The sequence below is a fragment of the Tamandua tetradactyla genome, chromosome 19 (genome assembly GCF_023851605.1).
Source record: "Tamandua tetradactyla isolate mTamTet1 chromosome 19, mTamTet1.pri, whole genome shotgun sequence".
Taxonomy (NCBI): Eukaryota; Metazoa; Chordata; class Mammalia; order Pilosa; family Myrmecophagidae; genus Tamandua; species Tamandua tetradactyla.
This window is the reverse complement of record NC_135345.1, coordinates 8,681,981-8,701,501: the sequence shown is the minus strand read 5'-3', so window position 1 is coordinate 8,701,501 and position 19,521 is coordinate 8,681,981. Positions and strand designations below refer to the sequence as shown.

Below are 19,521 nucleotides of genomic sequence, written 5' to 3'. Positions count from 1 at the left end.
CAAAAAAATTCTGACACATCCATAATTATGTAAGCATCAGTTTAAAAATATTTATTGACAGGGTGTGCCAGTTTGATTCTGTCATGTACCCTGTGAAAAGCCATGCTTTAATTCTGACCCAATCCTGGGGGAAGAGCTCTTTCTTTTCACCCTGATTCAATATTGTGGGGTGGAAACTTTGATCTTCATGGAGATGTGACACACCCAATTGTGGATGTGACCTTTGATTAAATGGAGATGTGACTCCACCCATTCTAGGTGGGTCTTGATTGGTTTACTGGAATCCTTTAAAAGAAGAAACATTTTGGAGTTGCTTCAGAAGTGACATAGATGGAGATGCTTGTAGACAGAGTGAGAAATAGCCCAGGTGCTCAGCAAGGAATCACAGAAATAGCCAGAACCTGAAGAGAAGAAATCTCTGGCCCTGGCCAATGCTAAGCCAAGAGATGAAACCCAGAGCTTTGTCCCGGAATAGCTAAGTGAAGGGCCACAGATGCTCAGAGAGGTAATCACCGGCCTCGGAAGCTGGAAGCAGCAGAACCAGGAACAAGGCCCCGCAGATGTCAGCCACGTGCCTTTCCAGAGCTTCCTCTGGATGCCTTAGGTAGGGCGTATTTATGGCCTTAGAACTGTAAACTTGTGTTGTGACTTATCAAATTCCCTTTATAAAAGCCATTCCATTTCTGGTATATCACATTCCAGCAGCTTAACAAACTAAGACACAGGGGAACTGGTCCCAGTAATATATTGTCAAATGAAAAATGTAAGATACAAGACTGTATAAATCATGTCATTTATTTAAAAAATGAAAGTGATGTTTCTTGCATTTAACTTAACTTCAAATCTATTTGGGCAAAGACAGATTGGAAACGGACATTTAACCAACATGTGCGATCCTGTCAGCCAGCACACTCAACGAGCCTGTCAAGAGAGCCCCGAGCCTGCCCCTTCCTGGGCAATCCCAGCTTGCGGGTGCCTCCTTCTTCGTGAGCAGGATGCGAGAGGTTAAAGCGGTGCAAGTCCAGAAAATACATCTCCTAAACACAAGTCAAGTATGACTTCTGGGGCTTAATCAAAGAAAAAATAATCTCTTCCAGAAAACACTAGTTATGTTGTACTTCTTGAAAGAAAGCCTTGTATGATGTTTTATTGGTGATTTAACAGTTTATTATAAATTCTTTGGACAATTCTCAATTTTAGCCTTAGGTCACGGAACCTAATCCTTGCATAAACAAAATTCCAGTTTTATATGCATGTGAAAGGCTAGAATGGAACACAGGAAAATGTTTATAGTCTACAAAACTTTGTGTAATGGTGTTCTTTTTGCCAAAGCTGCCAGAAAGCAATATACCAGAAATGGAACGGCTTTTATAAAAGGGATTTATTAAGTTACAAGCTTACAGTTCTAAGGCCCTAAAAGAGAAAGATACCTTAACTCCAAAGAAAGGCCGATTGATGTCGGTCACAAGGGAAGGCTCATGACTGGCATCTGCTGGTCCTTGTTCCCTGTGCATTGTCTTTACCTTCTGAATCCAGTGGCTTTCTCTTTAGGTGTCTGTGGGTCCTGACTTAGCTGCTCTGGGGGAAAACTCTGGGTTTCATCTCTCAGCTTAGTGTCTCATGGAAAGGCACATAGCGACGTCTGCTGGGCTCTGGCTCCTGTCTAGCTTCTGTTGGTTCTCTCAGCTCCTGGCATCTCCTGCGCCTTCTGTTATTTCCAGAAGTCTGAAAGTTTTCTCCTAAATGTTTCCCTGTGTGGGCTCTTTTCAGGACTCCAATAAACTAATCAAGACCCACCTTGAATGGGTGGTCACATCTCTATCTAATCAAAAGGTTCCACCCACAATTGGGTGTGTCCAATCTAAACAATAGGTTTGGCCCCACAAAATCCAGATTAGAAAAAGAAGGTGGCTTTTCTGGGTTACAAAACAGTTTCAAACTAGCCAGATGGGATTAGAAGGGTAATGGTCTTTTTAAACCAAAAGACTCCTGAAATAAATAGACATGCTGGGAATCACCTGACAGGTGCCTGCGGGGACTGGGAAGCTCTATTCTTGTCAAAAGGCCCATCAAAGCATGCAGCTGCCTTATAGGGCAGGTGAAGTCTCCCTCAGCCTGCAGGGTGGACTGGAAGCCCTCTGGGCGCTGACCTCTACCCTCCTCCCTGTCTCAGAGTCCCTGCGCCCCTGAACAACCCTGGGCTCCACACCCCCACTCCTGGGGTGCTACCTTCCTCACTCCCTCACAGGCTTCCTCCTCCCCTACTCTCTAGGACCCACTGCGACCCAGGCACCCTTCTCCACAGCTCCCCCTGGCCCACCCACGCAATGCTCACATCTTCTGTGAAAACACCGTTAAGCATATTCCTCTGTCTGTCCGCTCCCCCAGACCAAACAAGCTGCAGAAAACAGGGCTCTGCCTCAGGCACTGACCTCAGTGTGGCAGACTGAATGATGATGCACCCCGATTTAGACGTGATCTTAATCTGCATTCCGTGGGCGCGAGCCCATTGCAAACAGGACCTCTTGAAGCGGGGATTTTAGCCAGGGGCGGTCCAATGGAAAAAGGGTGGGTCTTAATCCGGATTACAAGCAGAAGAAATTGAGACATCAAAAGGGCACCACGGGGAGAAGCCGGAAGCCGGAAGCCGGAAGTGGATGGAACCGGAAGAGGAAGGAGAGGACGCGGCTCTGTTCTGGAAGCCGATGTGGGGGCCGAGGAGCCCTGAGGAGCGCGTGGGGCCGAGGAGCGGAGAGGAGGAGTCGTTGCCACCTCGGCATCTCAATTTGGGACTTCTCTGAGTCTCAAAACTGTGAGCCCACAAATCTCTGTTTAAGCCAATCCATTGGCATTCCTCAGAGCAGCCGGGAAACTAAGACTCTCAGTAAGTGCGGATGGTTGGGGTGAATAAATAATGGGCTTCGGAGCCACCCAAGACTTGAGTTTAGATCCCAGGTCAGCATGGACTAGATAAGGGGCTTAGTCTCAGTGAGCCTCAGTTTCCCCGTCTGAAAAATGCGACAATGACCCTTGCCACTTAGGGTTGGTGGGTGGTCTGGATGAGCACGCCAACTGCCTAGAGCAGAGCTGACCAGGTGTCAGTCCCCATTGCATACAAGAGGCTTCCGAATGGTATGTTAGGCCCTGTTCTGCCTGCAAGAGGGCCACAAAACACAGACGCAGTTCAGCCTCGATTCAGCTACTGGCCTGGAATTCCAGCTCTGCTAATAACCTCCACGTGCCTCTATTTCTTCTCAGTAAAGTGGGTTTGAGAATGATCCCCCTCTTGGGGGTGGGGGGGGGGTGAGAAGATGAGAAGAGCTAATGTTTGTAAAGCACATAGAACAGTGTCTAGCTCGAAGGAAATGCTAAATGTTGTTAAAATGAATAAAAGTCTAGCAAGAAGACATTCACAGATGGTCTGCCTGCTGAAGTGGCCCTCGGTTCTTTTCTCTGACTTTGGTCCACCTTGGTTTAGAATCCACCCCCACTCCCCCACTCCGGCCATCTCATGCTGCGGGTGGGGGTGGGGGTGGGGGTTTGCTTCTCAGCTTTATAGGTGGGTTGAGACCTTTGCATCCGGCTGGAATCCAAGTACCACTTTTACTGTCTCAGGCCCCCTTGTTGTCTGTGAAGCCACCATGTACAAGGGATGCGGCAGAGGCAAGGGGGACAGATCTTCTGGGAACTTGCAGCAGGTACAAGACTCCAGCCTCTGCACAGCAGACACTGTGCCAAATTCACACCAGTCATTCCCCAGGAGTTTGGATGTTGGGCAGCCTCAATGTTGAACATCCAATATGGTCTGCTTGCCCAGCTCCATGCAGCCGAAACAGTCTGAGCCTTCAAAGCTCTGTAGAACCCACACTTTCTCTGCGCAAAAGTCTTTCCACATCATTGCCACTCCCCTTTCATCCCCCTGGTCACCGTGAGAAAACAAAGGGACATGGGCCCCAAACCCACACTCACTGCTTAGCGTAAAGAAAAGGGTCAAAGGGACATGGGCCCCAAACCCACTTTCACCACTTCCTGCTGTGTGACCTCACCACATTATTCACCCTCTCTGAATACCTTCCTTCTTTCATGAAATGGGAATAAGAATACTTCCAACAGAGGAATATGGAAGGAATTCAGTGCAATCAAGAAGGACATAGAGTTAGTCCCTTCTCTGGCATTGGTTCCTGTTTGAGTTTCTAGGCTCCTTTGACAAATACCACACAACAGGTTGCCAGGAACAATATGAATTCATTGACTCATGGTTTCAGAGGCCAGAAGTCCAAGCGCAAGGTGTCAGCAAGGCCACACTTTCTCCCCAAAGTCTGTAGCATTCTAGTACGGGTTTGCAGCATCCCAATACGGGTTTGCAGCATCCTTGGGGCTTTCTTGGGGCTTGCATCTCTGCCTCCTGCCACATGGTGACCACTCTTTCTTCTGTGTCTGTTCTTCTGGCTTCCACTGATGTTCAGCTTCTCCCTGAGCGGGCTTCTCAGATTCTTGGCTTCCAGTTTCTTCTCTCTATAAGGTTTCCAGGAATGTTCATTAAGACCCACCCTGATTCAGGTGGACCTGAAGAGGACCTTTGAAGATCCTAGTCGCAAATGTGTTCACACACCGAATCAACACAGTCGAAGATACTATTTAGAAATGTGTTCACACCCATGGAAACATGGATTAAGATAAAATGTCTTTCATCAGCGTTCATAATTCAACCTGGCACAGTTTGCCTTTCTCAGTTCTCTTATTCACTACCTCCATACTGGCTGTCACCTCCACCACTTAGTAGTATTGCTAACTCGCATGAGCTGGGCAACTCCACTTACAAGCAAGTTCCCTAAATTAGGATTCGGCCTGCATCACCACTGAGTCCCTGCAGCACCTGGCTCATGGGGGCTGCCCATTGAATACCTGCTGATTACACAGTTGCCACCCATAAACGTGCCCACTTGTCAACACAAACTCCTTCCTATGCATGGTTTCCAAATTCTTTGACAAGGAGCAGCGAATGTTTATCTTTAGACTTGTTTTATGACATTTCCCAAGCGTCTAGTAGACACCAAGTCCTGCGGCAGGAACTGTGGGAAACACTGGGATGAGAGAGGAAGAAACTGCAGGGTTCTTGTGGATCTAGTCCTGACCACAATCCCACAGTGGTGGCTTGGCAGGTGTTAAATAAACACGATACAATTCCGATGGGGATGGGATGTCAAAACAAGTTCCAACCAAGCAATCAAATATTAGTTACTGATGAGAGTGTGGGCCCAGGGACAAAAACAGCCTGGGGTTCGAATCCCAGTGGCACCATTTATGTGCTGTCATGGATTGAATGGTGACCTCAGAAAGTTATACCCATGTCCTAATGCCTGGAGCCTGTGAGTGCTCCCTTACTGGGAGAAAGGGTCTTTATGATGTGATTGAGTTAAGGATTTTGAGGTGAGATCATCCTGGATTACCCAGCTGGGCCCTAAATCTCTTCTAAGTGGCTTTATGAGAGAAAGGTAGGGGGAGATTTGATAGAAACAGACCAGAAGACAGCAGGAGGTTATATGAGGATGGAGTACTGTGGCCATAAGCGAAGGAATGCTAAGATTTGTCAGGAAGACACTGAAAGCTGAAAAGAGGCAATGAAGGGTTCTCCCCTAGAGCTTCCTAGGGGTGCACAGCCCTGCCAACACCTTTGTATCAGCCTATTTTTCATCTTAGCCCATTGTTTCAGACCACTAAGTTTGTGGTAATTTATTACAGCACTGTCTGGAACTGAATACATCAGCTTTCCTCACCTGTAAAATAACCTCTAACTTCTACGATGATTTTAAGGATGAATTGAAGTATGTTAAATTGCCCTTTTTATAAGTGAAAAGTCATCGGATATTTGCAATTTCATTGAATTCAATCTACTCACCCTTGGAAAAGTTAGAATGGCATCTGGCCCATGGTTAGTGCTCAGCCCACAGGGGAAGCACACGGAGCAAGGAGGGGTGACCTCCTAGGGGAAGTGACGTTTGTGCTGGGCTCTGAGGGATGAGTAGGAGCTTGTGTGGAAGAAAGTGGGGAGTGCTGAAGGTTGGGAGGCTCTGCGGCCAGTAAGAACAGAGGCAAAGAGGTGGGATAGGGTGGTGCAGGCCCAGGAAGAGATAAAGTAGCTTTGGTGGTGCTAGTTAGGGGGCAGGGAGAGTTAACCTTGAGCAAGGTGTAGAGGGGGTACAGGGGTGATACATACACCTACTAAATACAGGTCCCTCTGCCCCCTGCTCTCTATACTGTTCCCAGCCGCATGATTTTCCTGAGACACCCCAATGTGTCACACCCCTGCTCAAAACTCCTCCCTGAGGCACATGCCCCTGGTATAAACCCCAAATCCTCCTTATCACTCTGCATTCATTTCTCAGGACTGCTGTAACCAATCACCAAAAATAAGCAGCTTAAAACAACACAAATTTATTCTCTCACTTTTCGGGAGGTCAGAAGTTCAAAGTTAGCATCACGAGGCCAAAATCAAGTTGCTGACAGGACTGTGCCAGAAGGGGATCTGTTTTCTTGCCTTTTCTGGCTTCTAGAAGTACAATCCCTACACTCCTTGGCCAGGGCTGATTCCTCCATCTTCAAAGCCAGCAGTGAAGGAGATTGCTTCTGCACTGCTTCACCATCTTCTCCCATAGTAAGATCTCTCTCTGTCTCCCTCTCTCAAGAACTGTGACAGCATCCTGCCCCACTGGAATAATCCAACCTGGGCTCCCATCTCAATTCCCTTAATCACATCTGCGAAGTCTCCTTCACCATGCAAGGTGACACATTTGCAGGTTGCGGGGGATGAGGGCGTAGCTATCCTTGGGGGCCTTTAGTCGGCAATCACAGCTGGACTTCAAGGCCCTTCCTTATTTGGCCTCAGCTCCCTTCTGCAGCATCAGCTTCTCACCTTCCCACAAGCCTCACCGAGCTCTACTCAGATATTCCAATGACCCGCTTCTTTTGGAATGTTCTCCCAGCCCTTTCACAGCATGCTTCCGTCAGCACAGGACCTTGCCCGTGGCTGCTCTTCCCTCGGCATCTCAAAGCCCCCTGTATAGCTACCTCCTTGCAGCATCCAGATCTGGGGTCACTCTGGATTGAAGAGGCACATTGGCCATGAAACACCTGTCCTGGGATGGGGTGGGGGAAGTGACCTGAAAAGCAGGAAGTTTTCTGAGTGGTTGGAGGTGCCAAGAAAGCCTGGAATAAAGAAGGGTCGGGGGTGAAGAGAGTGCTTCCTCAAAGGTTACTACCAGGTTAGCACCAACAGCCAACATTCACTGAGTTCTTACTGTGTGCCAGCCACATGCACGATTCCAACTCAGTCCTCACAACATGCCTAGGAGATGGATGCTACTCTCAGGTTTATTTCCAAGAAGGTGAAACTCAGGCTCAGAGAGTTTCAGGAACTTCTGTAAGGTCACACAGCCTGTGAGCTGGGCTCTCGTAGGCAGACTGGCTCCAGGGCTCGTATTCTCCAGACACAGGTCAACCTCGGAGCACCAGGGTACAGAAGGAGGCATAAACCAGAACTTGGCAGAGGAGGGGCTCAGCTGAGTGGCCGCTAGATTCACAGACGGGGTCTCTCCCTTGACTAGCCATGTGGGATGAGGTATACAAGTGGCAGTTCCCTGACAACTGTTGTTAAGTGGTAGCCATCATTGCCCTTGACAAGGACGATTGCCACAGTAGAAAAAGAATGATGTGACAAGTATCTTAGGTTCCCATGGCTGCTATAACAGATGGCTGATAACAATGGAAATTTATTCTCATGATTCTGGAGGCCAGAAGTCTGAAATTAAATTGTGGACAGAGATATGGTCCCTCCTGAAACCCGTAGGGAAGAATCCTTTCTTGCTTCTTCCAGTTCCTGGTGTCATGCCAGCATCATCATATGGTATTCTCCCTTGTGTCTGTATGTGTGCAATTTGTCCTTTCTTATAAGGACACTAGTCATATTAGATTAAGTGGCCACCTGTTCTAGTTTGCAAACTGCCAGGATGTGATCTACCAGAACTGGAACAGCTTTTTAAAGGGGAATTTAATAAATTATAGTTTTACAGTTCTAAGCGTATAAAAATGTCCAAACTAAGGCATCCAAGTAAAGATACCTTAACTTAAGGAAGGCTGATGGGTCCAGCACACCTTCGTCAGCTGGAAAGTCATCTGGCTGGCATCTGTTGGCCCCTTGCTCCTGGGCTCCATTGCTTTCAGTTTCTGTTCCTGTGGGCGTTCCTCGCTTTACTTCTCCAGGCTGGCTCATCTCTTAGCCTCCCTTGGTTCTCCCTAGGTTCTGCCTTGCTTAACATCTCATGGCGATGTCTGCTGGGCTCCAAGCATATGTATCAGCTCTTGCTCTCGGCTTTCTCATTTCTGTAGGCTCTGACTCTCTCCAAAATGTTTCTTTTTTTAAAGGACTTCAGTAAACTGAGACCTACCTTGAATGGGTGGAGTCACATCTCCATCTAATGAAAAGGTCACACCCACAATTGGGCATGCCACATCCCTGTGGAGATAATCTAATCAAATGTTTCTGCCCTACAGTATTGAATCAGGATTAAAAGAAATAACTCGTCTATAAGACTGAATCAGGATTGAAACATGGCATTTCTGGGATGCATAGTACTTTCAAACCTGCATAGCACCCTACTCCATTAGGCCTCATTTTAACTTACCTGATTCCATCCTTAATGACTCTATATCCAAATAAGTTCACATAATGAGATCCAGGTGGGTCTTCAACATATCTTTTGGGGGTACTCAATTCAATGCAATACAAATGAACAATCACCCTGAGGCCACTTACAGCCAGCTTGAGTCATCCTGGGGTACTTAGGAAGGAGCTTGAGCAAGAGTCACTTAAGGTCCCATCCAACTGCAAAGATCCCAGATGTGGTAGGACACGAGCAGAAGTGCCCGCAAGGATGGAGACACAAAAGAGAGTGGCTGCATCAGAGGGAAAAAAAAGAAGGCCTGTGAACTAGAGCATTATCAGTAAGGGTTAGAGAGAGAGTAAAACTACTAGGCAGACTGAAAAAGGAAAAGGAAAAGAGACGCAAATTATTAATATCCAGAATGGAAGAGGGGCTACCACTACAGATCTACAGTCCTTAACAGGGTAATACAAATAACTCTATTTTCATACATCTGGCAACATAGATAATTGGACCAATTGCTTAAAATCCACAAACTACCAAAATTCATGCAAAAAGAACTAGAGAATCTGAAGAACCTTGTGTTTATTTAAGAAATTGAGCTCAAAATTAGAAACCACCCAACAATGAAAATTACAGATGGTTTCATTGGCAAATTCTACCAAGCATTTAAGGACAAAATAGTAACTATTCTACAGAATCTCTGAGAAAATAGAAGAGGGAATATTTCCCAAGTCATTTTATGAGCCCAGTATTACTTTGAATTCAAAACCAGACAATAGCATTACAAGAAAAGAAAACTACTGACCAAGATTTCTCATGAACATAGATGTAAAAATCAACAAAATATTAGCAAATTAAATCCAGCAACATCTAAAAAGAATAATATGGCATGACCAAGTGAGTTTTTTCCCAGGAGTTCAAAGCTGGTTCAACATTTGAGAACTGGTCAATGTAATTTACCAAATTAAAGACTAAAGAAGAAAGCCAACTGATTCTGTTAGCAGATGGAGATAAAGCACTGAACAAAAATAAAAGTCCATTCATGATAAAAACTCTCAGCAGACTAGAATAGAAGGGAGCATTTATTTATTTATTTACTTAGAAGTGAACTTTTTAAACCGGAAAAAAGGATCTCTTCCAAAACCTAGCAGTTAACATCACATTTAATGGTAACAAAACAAAACTAAATGCTTTTCTCCTAAGAATGGGAGAAGGCAACGATGTATACTTTCACCCCTATGATTCAACATTCTAATAGAAGTCCTAGACAATGCAGTAAGGCAAGAAAAAGAAATAAAAGGTACAGAGTTTGGGGCAAGCAGTGATGGCTCAGTGGCAGAGTGCCTGCCCATGTGAAAAAAAAAAAAAGGCATTGAGTTTGGAGAAGAAAAAATAAAACTATCACCCTTTGAAGACAATATGATTATCCTCTCAGAAAGTACTAAGGAATCTACAAAAAGCTCCTAGAATTATGAAGTAGCTTATCAAGGCTACATAATTCAGAGACAATATGTAACTTTCATTCATATTTCTATACACTACTAATAAAGAATTAGAAATGAACATTTTAAAACAGTAACATTTATAGTCACTCTCCCCAAAATAAATACTTAGGTATAAATAAAACAAAATATGTGTAGGATCTATCTGTCAAAAAACACAAAATACTCATGAAAAGAATGAAAAAGACTGAAATAGATTGAGAGATATGCTGTATTTATGGATTGGCAGAGTCGATACTGTTAAGATGTCAGTTCTTCCCAAGTTGATACGTAGATTGAATGCATCTCAATCAGAATCCAAGCAGGAATTTTTATAGTTATTGACAATCTGATTCTAAAATTCAATGAAAAGGAAAGGAAATAAAATAGCCAAAACAACTTTGAAAAAGAAGAAGAGAGCTAGAGAACTGACATTACCTGATTTTAGCTTACTATAAAACTTGAGTAATAAGAACAATGAGGAATTGGTGAAAAGATAGAAGCACAGGTCAAAGAGAGGGTTCAGAGGCAGACCCACATATGTATGATCAGTTGATTTTTTGGTAATAGCTTTATTAAGATATAATGCACATACCACATAATTCACCCATTTAAAATGTACAACAAATTTGATTTTAGCATCTTCACAGAGTTTTATAACCATCACACCAATTTTAGAACATTTTCATTACCTTCAAAAGAAACCCCTTTTTCCTTTAGCCATCACCCCTCAACCCCCCTCCCCCACCGTACTTCAACCCTAGGCAATCACTAATCCACAAATCCCTATTGATTTGCCTATTCTGGATATTTCATATAAATTGAATCATGCAATATGTGACCTTTTGTGTCTGGCTTTCACTTAGTATAACATTTTCAAGGCTCATCCACATTGTAGCATGTATTAGAACTCCATTCCTTTTTATGGGTGAATAATATTCCTTTGAATGGATTTACCACATTTTGTTTATCTACTCATCAGCTGATGGATACTTGAGTTGTTTGCACCTTATTGTTATTATGAATAATGCTTCTTTGAACATTCGTGTATACATTTTTGTGTGGACTTATGTTTTCATTACTCTTGGGTATATATATTTGAGGGTAGAATTGCTGTCTTACATGGCAACTCTGTGTTTAACTTTTAGAGGGACTGCATATTTATATACACAACATGGTTAAATCTAAAATGCATGACACTAACTGAAAGAAGCCAGACCAAAAGCTACATAAGGTATAATTCTATTTATATTGCATTTGGAGCTGTGAGGACAGAGAAAAGATCAGTCATTGTCAGAAGTTTAGGGATGAGGAAATGTAATCACTAAGGGTCGGCCTGAGAAAATTTAGAAGAGTGGTGATGAAACTGTTCTCTGTATTCTGAATGTGATAATGGCTACCCAGCTCATAGAACTGTACTCCCCCAAGAAATAAACATTTCTGTATATAAATTTAAAAACAGAAACAAAAAAAAGATCGCTTTACATTACAGAAAAACACCCCACTCTGGATGTCCTTCAGAGTATGAACTGTCAGAAGCGAGTGTAGGGGCAAAAAGAGCACCAGGCAAGTACGAGGAGAGAGGAGATGATGGTTTAGAGCGGGTGGTAGCCATGAGGTGGTGAGGCATGGTCAGATTTGGGGTGTGTTTTGCAGGGGCTGGATGCAGGTGTGGTGAGAGAATGATAGGAACTGAAGGTGATTTTATGGTAGTGGATGTGCACTTGCCTTGATGGAAAAGACTGGAAGAGAGGCAGTGAGTCTACATTCAGCTGCAGGACACATGAAGCCTCCAAGATATTTTAAGCAGAAAGCAATTAAATAGAGGAATTAGATGCATACAAAATCTGGGACGTCTGGAAGAGGGGGAGTGGCTTCCAGGGCCACACCACTCACACAGTCCACTGAGGGAACCACTGTTTAGCCACAACCAGGAAGATGATGATTGAAGAAGCTACTGTCCCACCTGTTGACTCCAGGAACACACTTCCCATGCAGAATGAAGGCCTCATGTGCTGCTGCCTCTCTCCACACTTAATTCCATCCCAAATTCAAGTCTTGTGCAAGCACATCTGACTGGTGGACTATCAATCTCCTCTGGAAACCTAGCTGAAGGGAACCTGGTAAAAGTAGTTTTTTGTTTTTTGTTTTTTTTTAAAGCAGCGTAGATTCTTTCTAAAGCTGTTTAAAGGAAGGCATGAAAAGGAGGTCGGAACAGAAGTTGAGGGACCTAACTTACTAGTTTGGCCATAGGCAGGTTTAGATTGGGCATGGGGGTTGGAATCAACAGTTTTGATTGGGACACTTTATGTTTGACTTCTAATGCTAGTGTCACGGGGCTGGGTTCCCCACTGTCCAGTCTCACTTCAGGCGTGGAAGTGGAGCTTTCCTTTCCATAACATCACCTCTCCCTTGACATCAGAGAATTCTGTAGTTGTTGAAAATATGGGACAGTTCAGAATGTGCAGACAGTTCTGCACATGGGACAGTTCAGAATGAACTCAGCAAAACTTGGGGGTTTACTTCTGCTGGATGATCCACAAGTGCTTGGATGACAGCAGAAAATGGATCACCCTCTTGGCAGCCCTGAGAAGAGCTAATGGGTCTCTCTGTTACAGGGGTGGCCAGGTCTCCCTTGAATGGCAATGGTGGTCCCCAGGTGATAGTTTGACATCCACCGTTTCCTTGGCCCTGGCTTTGGGGAAAACTCAGGAGTTTTTGCATGCTGATCTGCTTCTCTCAGATAGTCCCCCAAGTCTGGCCCCTTGTCCCTGGCTCTATAGATATTCACCTAGATCACAAGCCTCCCTTGTTCCTTTCCCTCTTCAAGCACAGCAGATTCATATCCATTCTTCCTGGCACAGGGTTGGTCTTTTCCAATTGTATTTCTAATCCCTCAGTATGGCTTAACTCTATGAGCAGTTTATGTGAGTCCTTTCTTTTTAAAACATATGTAGGTTAAGTTATACTTGGTAGTGCAACAAAAAGCCTTGGAAGTTCAGTGGCTTAACCTGATACATGCCATAGTCTGGTGCAGGAGTCTCTTTCAGGTGGTGACTCAGGGACCCAGGATCTTTCCGTTTCCTGGTTCCACTATCTTCAACACATGGCTTCCAAGTTTGCCCTGGAGGTCTTCTCCCAGATAGCCAGCCAGAAGGTGAAAAGAGCAGGACGGCCAGGTCTGGAGTTGGGTTCTATGCCACTTCTGCCCTGTGCCGATTTGAAAGGATGTATGTACCCTAGAAAAGCCATGTTTTAATCCTGATCCCATTCTGTAAAGGCAACCATTTCTTCTAATCCCTATTCAGTACTATATGTTTGAAACTGTAAATAGATCATCTCCCTGGAGATGTGATTTAGGGAATCACATCTTGATATGATCTTGAGTGATCAGGAGTGGTTGTTAAGCTGGATTAGGTGGAGACATGTCCCTACCCACTGGGTGGGTCTTGATTAGTTTACTGGAGTCCTATCAAAGAGGAAACATTTTGGAGAATGCGAGAGATTTCTGCGAGGGCAGAGAATGACATAGCCACAAGAAGCAGAGAGTCTACCAGTCAGCAACCTTTAGAGATGAAGAAGTAAAACACCTCCTGGGGAGCCTCATGAAACAAGAAGCCAGGAGAGAAAGCTAGCAGATGACGCTGTGCTCGCCATGTGCCCTTCCAGCTGAGAGAGAAACCCTGAACTTCATTGGCCTTCTTAAACCAAGGTATCTTTCTCTGGATGGCTTTGATTGTACATTTCTATAGACTTGATTTAACTGGGACATTTTCTCACCCTTAAAACTGTAAACTAGCACTTACTAAATTCCCCTTTTTAAAAGCCATTCGGTTTCTGGTATATTGCATTCTGGCAGCTAGCAAACTAGAACATGCCCATACTCCATTGGCCAGAACTCAATGACATGGCCACACCCCACTGCAAGGGGAGCTGGGAAATGTGGTCTGGCTGACACCCAGGAGGCAGAGGAAAGACATTTTGTTGAACCCATAGGGGTCTCTACCACAGTGAATTCCACGAGTGTTTTCTTCTCACAACAATTCAGCTCCTGCAAGTCGAAAGCTTTGGCTTTCAAACTGATTTTCCTGGAGTGGGCACCAAAATTCCTTTCTGGAAGTAAAGTGAAATGCTTAAAACTGGGTACCTCCTTCTCCACAATTCCCTACCACAGTCATGCTAATTCTCTGTGCAGTTAGTAGGATGCATGTGACAAAACAGGGAAGGATCACATTCACCATTCAGAGGGTAAAGAAAAGAATACTGCCTCACTATGCAAGACTTTTGAAATGCCCACTTACAAAATGTATCTTTGATTCACTGGCCCTGGGCCTTGAAAGTCTTTGTAAGGCAGGATGTTAGAGCCAGAAGGGGCCACAGAGGTCTTCTTTGGAATGCTGGGGACAAAGGGGAAGAACCCTTGACTTCTTACACAAAATCACTCTCTCTGAGTCAAAACTTTCTGTAGTATAAAATGATGAGAATGACCTCTCCTTCATGCTGTCATTATGAGGTAATGGTGTACATTATGCTTAGCCTAGCAATTGTCATGAACAACCGATAGCTTTTGTGTTGAATTTAGTCCAGCCCATTCATTTCCCATATACCATTCTTGCTCTAGTCATATTCTACGGGTTGTCAACTTCCCTGTCCACCTCCACCACTGGTTGGACTGGACCATGAGTTCCCATCTCTGGACCGAGGTGCTCAATGTGCATAGAAGCTACTCAACTGATGCATCCCACTGAATGCTCGGGGGAACTATCCAAGGTCACCAGAACAGACTCAGCTGTAGTCTGGCTCAGCACATCCAGCTGTCATCTCTCTGGGCTGTCTCCAATACATAGTGTTTTATTAGCAAATACTTTGATTCCGTTCTAGAAGATATGGTCTGTGCTCAGAGTTTGTCATGGGTGAAGTGATACTTCATGAGCGATAAACATCTCTCTTTGGGGTTATTAAGCATCTTGAAGGGCTGCCATGTGCCTCCCTGAGAACCAACTGGGATAAATCTCACTAAAATTCCTCACTTTCCCTGAGCTGACTGGACTCCTCAATTCCTCAGCCTCCCTGATGAATTATTTTAAATGTCTCCCTTTTTGATAGCTTGAGAATTATTAGCTTTCTTGTCCATTCTTCCTCACTGGCTCAGAGTACTTTGGATGATTCCCCCTTTTTTAAGCCCATAGATGAAAAAAACATGTCCTTAATATTAAATCCAAATCCTCTTCCCCATCCCCAAGGCTGGGACTTTAGTTCAAGGCTCTCCAGTCTCTCCTGGACACAGTGGACCGAAACAGGAGGTGACATTTCTGGGTCACATGTCACTGCAGCATAATGGCCTCAGCTGATTGGATTCCATTAACTGTTGGTTTGAAAAGGTTCGAGGGCTGGCATGGTACTGCAGAGAACTTCTCTGGGCCTCAGTTTTCCCATCTGTAAATTGGAGATAATAATAGTTCTCACCTGATAGGATATCATGAGAATCCAAATGAGGCACCAAGGACAGGGTCTGAGCCACAGTTGATGCCCAATAAATATTAAGACTTAGGATTACTGTCCAGAAAAAAATAACACTCCCTCCTGTGCATACAGTGCTTTGGAGATTGCAAAGTGCTGAGGAGTTATCCTTTGCTTCCAGCTGACCCCAAGCCTGTGAGGGCCAGTTGAAGAGCAAAAAAGGCCTCGGCTACATAGGTGGGGAAGTGGAGCTCAGGGCCCCATGGGTGGAGCTGGCATGGCTAAGCACCGCTTGGGAGCCTGAGATCTTTCTGCAGTTCTCTGAAGAGAGAGGCTGACCAGCTCTTTGGTGAGGGAAAATAGGATTTTTGTGATTGCTTGTTGGTGGCAAACACTGGACCTACTCATCTCTGTCTCTACTGCATCTGGCTCACAAGAGTAGGCCCCGCAAGAAATTTGTTCAATGAATAAATGAATGAATAAATGAGATGTGTGGAAGGGAAATATGCCATTCCTGAGAAGAAACTTCAAAGACCTTCACACGATTTGGCCATTTCTATTGCAAGATTGGCTTGTCCCAGAGGGGGGCTTCTATGGCACTCTGGAATAAAGAGGACATATCTGAGAACCACAGAGACCCACAGTGGAGATCAACAGGAGGGTCTCCGTTGAGGCCACAGAGCTCCTGGGGTGACTTGTCGCTTCAGCTTGACTTGACCTCAGCTGACTGGGCACAGAGCCTGACATTGTCACTTTGTGAGTTTTCAGGAGTTCAATGCAGTCCTTCATGGTGTTGGTGGGAAAACCTCATTTCTCAGATTCCCCTTATCAGTTTCCACAAAATCTGCCCAGTTCTGACAGTAAAATATTGCAATTGCATCCTGTGCCACCGAGGCAGTGCCTAGGTCTCAGCACCCATCACCACCTCCAGGGCTCATCTGCTGGTGGTACAGGGCACAGGCATGAGCTCTGGAACCAGACTCAGGCCCAAATCCCTCCTGGGCCCCTTCCCATCAGCCTCACGACCAGGAATAAGGAACTGAGTGGAGTAGTGTCATCACTAGGATGCCCAGGTCCTAATCTCTGGAGCCTGTCATTTACCCCATAAAGGAAAACGACTTTGTGGATGTGGTTAAGTGAGATGAGAGATCGCCCTGGGTTATTTGGGTGGGCCCCAAGTCATGACAAGGGTCATTATAAGAGGGAGGCAGGTGGAGTCAGAATCACAATTAGAGGAGAAGGCAGAGTGAGGGTGGGAGTGGAGACTGGAGCAATGTCTCTGGAGAGGGAGGGAGCAGCCACAAGCCAAGGAATAGGGGCAGCCTCAAGAAGCTCAAAAAGGAAGGAAATGGGTCTCCCCTAGAGCTTCCAGAAGAAACCAGCCCTGCTGCCACCTTGACTTGAGCCCAGAGAAGCTGAGTGGAGACTTTGGATCTCCAGAACTGCAAAGGAATAGTAAGTTTGAACTTGTTTTAAGCCACTAAGGTTGTGGTCATTTGTTGCAGCTCCAACAGGAAACTAATACAGTTGGGATTAGGTTTGGCTGCGAGTGACAGAAAATCCCAAATAATGGCAGCTCAAGGTGGAGAAGGAGTATGATAAAATAGGGTCTCAGTGGCCAAGAGAGACCAAATGGAGTCGAGAGGCTGTTCTGGAAGCTGCTCTTATGCAAGCTTCAGTCAGATGGTGCTAATTGCCATGGTTTGCTAATTAACGTTAACAGAGTTAACATCAATTCTGTTAACTCTAAGAACACCTGGGGCTCAAACTCAGCCTCTATAAAACTTTTATGCACTACGTTTGCTCTCCTGGAACCTATAATTCCCAGAGGTTTCCTAGGTCAGATAAATTCTGCAACTCAGAGGGACAAGCCCTCTTCAAAATTATCAACTAATGACATCCCCCTGTCCTTTTTAGTGTGGACACTCCTTCTCAACATGAAAAACTCAGCATGGGCATTGCCTAAAGATCCGTATAGATTGCAAGAAGGATCAAAGGAGAAGGGGGAGGTATAACAGAGAAAATAGGATTTAACAAACAAGTATGACTGCTGAATCACTATATTAATATTCCTTTTAGCCTCCAGTATTTTGGAGCAGCTAGAAGGAAAAATCTGAAATAATGGAATGGTAGGCCACTACAAACTCTGAAATCTATTCTGTAACTACTTGTTGAAGTGTACTTTGAAAATTATTGCTTTTTCTTTCATTGCTTTGTATATATGTTATAGTTCACAATAAAAAATGTTAAAAAAAAATAATGGCAGCTCAACAGCTAGAAGTAAAAAAACTAAATTGTAACCCATACCAAACTCTGAAATCCATCCTACAACTAATTGCTGTGCTGTGCTTTGAATTTTATTGCTTTTTGCTGTGTATATATTATTTTTTACAAAAAAAAAAGAAAAAGTCAATTGTGATGATAAAAAAATTATTTATTGTTTCTAGCCTCCTGTGTTCTGGAGCAGCTAGAAGGAAAAATCTGGGAGGATCGTATGGTAGCCCATGACAAACTCTGGAATCTGTCTTGTAACTACTTGCTGAGTGCTTTGAAAGCTGTTACTTATTTCCTTCTTTGCTTTGTATACATGTTATATTATACAATAAAAAAAAGTTTAAAAAAATAACAATAATGGCAGCTCTTTGTTTGGCAGCTCAAACAAAGATCTCTATGCAAGTCTGAAAGCAAGTTGTCCAGGGCCAAGTGTGGGGGTGAGCCCCACGAAACCCCCAAGGTCCCAACTGTGTCCAGCCCCCCGCCACAGCCCCTAAGTGGTCCCTTCTCCTCATGGTCCAAAAGGGTGGCATCCACAGATCAGGCAGCCCAAGGAGGAAGGGACAAAAGATAGGCAGGCTCTGATGGAAGGTGACTAGAAGGTGCCATGCACACTTCTGCTCACTTTTCTTCTCATCAGGATGTAGTGACAAGGCCATGCCTTGCTGAGAGGGAGGTGGAACATTGGAGTTTTTACTTTGAGTAGGCATGTGCCTGGATGGGATTTTTACCTCATTGGATGAAGGGGAGAAATGAAGGGGAGAAGGGATGTTGGGAATAATCAATACTCTGCTTTATTTCACTTATCTGAGCCTAAAGTGGTAAGGAAAGTGCTCAGCTTCAGGGAACAAGCCCATTCTACTTCCAGAGGACTTAAGCAGTGAAAGCTTTGCTTTTCTTGTAGAACCGTAAGGGTTTGGCTGGTAGCGTGGCACGGCCAACTCAGACGACAGCACTTTGCAGCTTGGGCTCCAGCCTCATACTTGTAGCCTGGTGGACAGAAGGCCACTACAGCTGCCGAAGTCTCTTCTGGTTATAAGGTAGGCAGAAGGATGAAGGGGTCTGTCGTAGCTTGGCAGGGTGGCTGTAAAAAATGCCATGGACTGGGGGTTGGCTTAAAGAAGAATGTACCGTTACAGCTTTGGAGACTAGAAGTCCAAGACCGAGTAGTGGTCCCTGGCAGTGTAGGACCTGACTCTCAGGGATGAGGCAGGACCCAGCATCAAGAGATTGAGAAAGCCTTCTTGACCAAAAGGATGAAGAGAGAAATGAATCAAAATAAAGTCTCAGTGGCTGAGAGATTTCAAACAGAGTTATCCAGGAGGTTATTCTTTTGCATTATATAGATATCCCTTTTTAGTTTACGGTGTACTGGAGTGGCTGGAGGGAAGTGCATGAAACTGTTGTTCCAGTAGCCTTGATTCTTGAAGATGATTGTATACCTATACAGCTTTTACAATGTGACAGTGTGATTGTGAAAACCTTGTGTCTGATGCTCCTTTAATCGAGGGTATGGACAGATGAGTAAAAAAATAAGAACAATAAGGACAAAAATAAATAAATAATGGGGGGGAATGAGGGTAAAAGAAAAAATTGGGTAGATTGAAATACCAGTGGCTAATGAGAGGGAGGGGTAAGAGGTA

The 19,521-nt window shown here is 44.6% G+C and overlaps 1 protein-coding gene across 2 annotated transcripts in view; it reads left to right on the top strand.

The window, feature by feature from the left end:
* Window positions 1-2,691: 2,691 nt before the first annotated feature.
* Window positions 2,692-19,521, top strand: part of NSG1 (neuronal vesicle trafficking associated 1) — a 62,791-nt gene continuing 45,961 nt past the window's right edge. Inside the window, exons 1-2 of one of the 2 annotated variants that reach the window (XM_077136376.1) lie at window positions 2,692-2,884; window positions 18,783-18,918. The gene's annotated coding sequence lies outside the window, so the exon portion shown is untranslated. The other variant, XM_077136377.1, reaches the window with a different exon arrangement.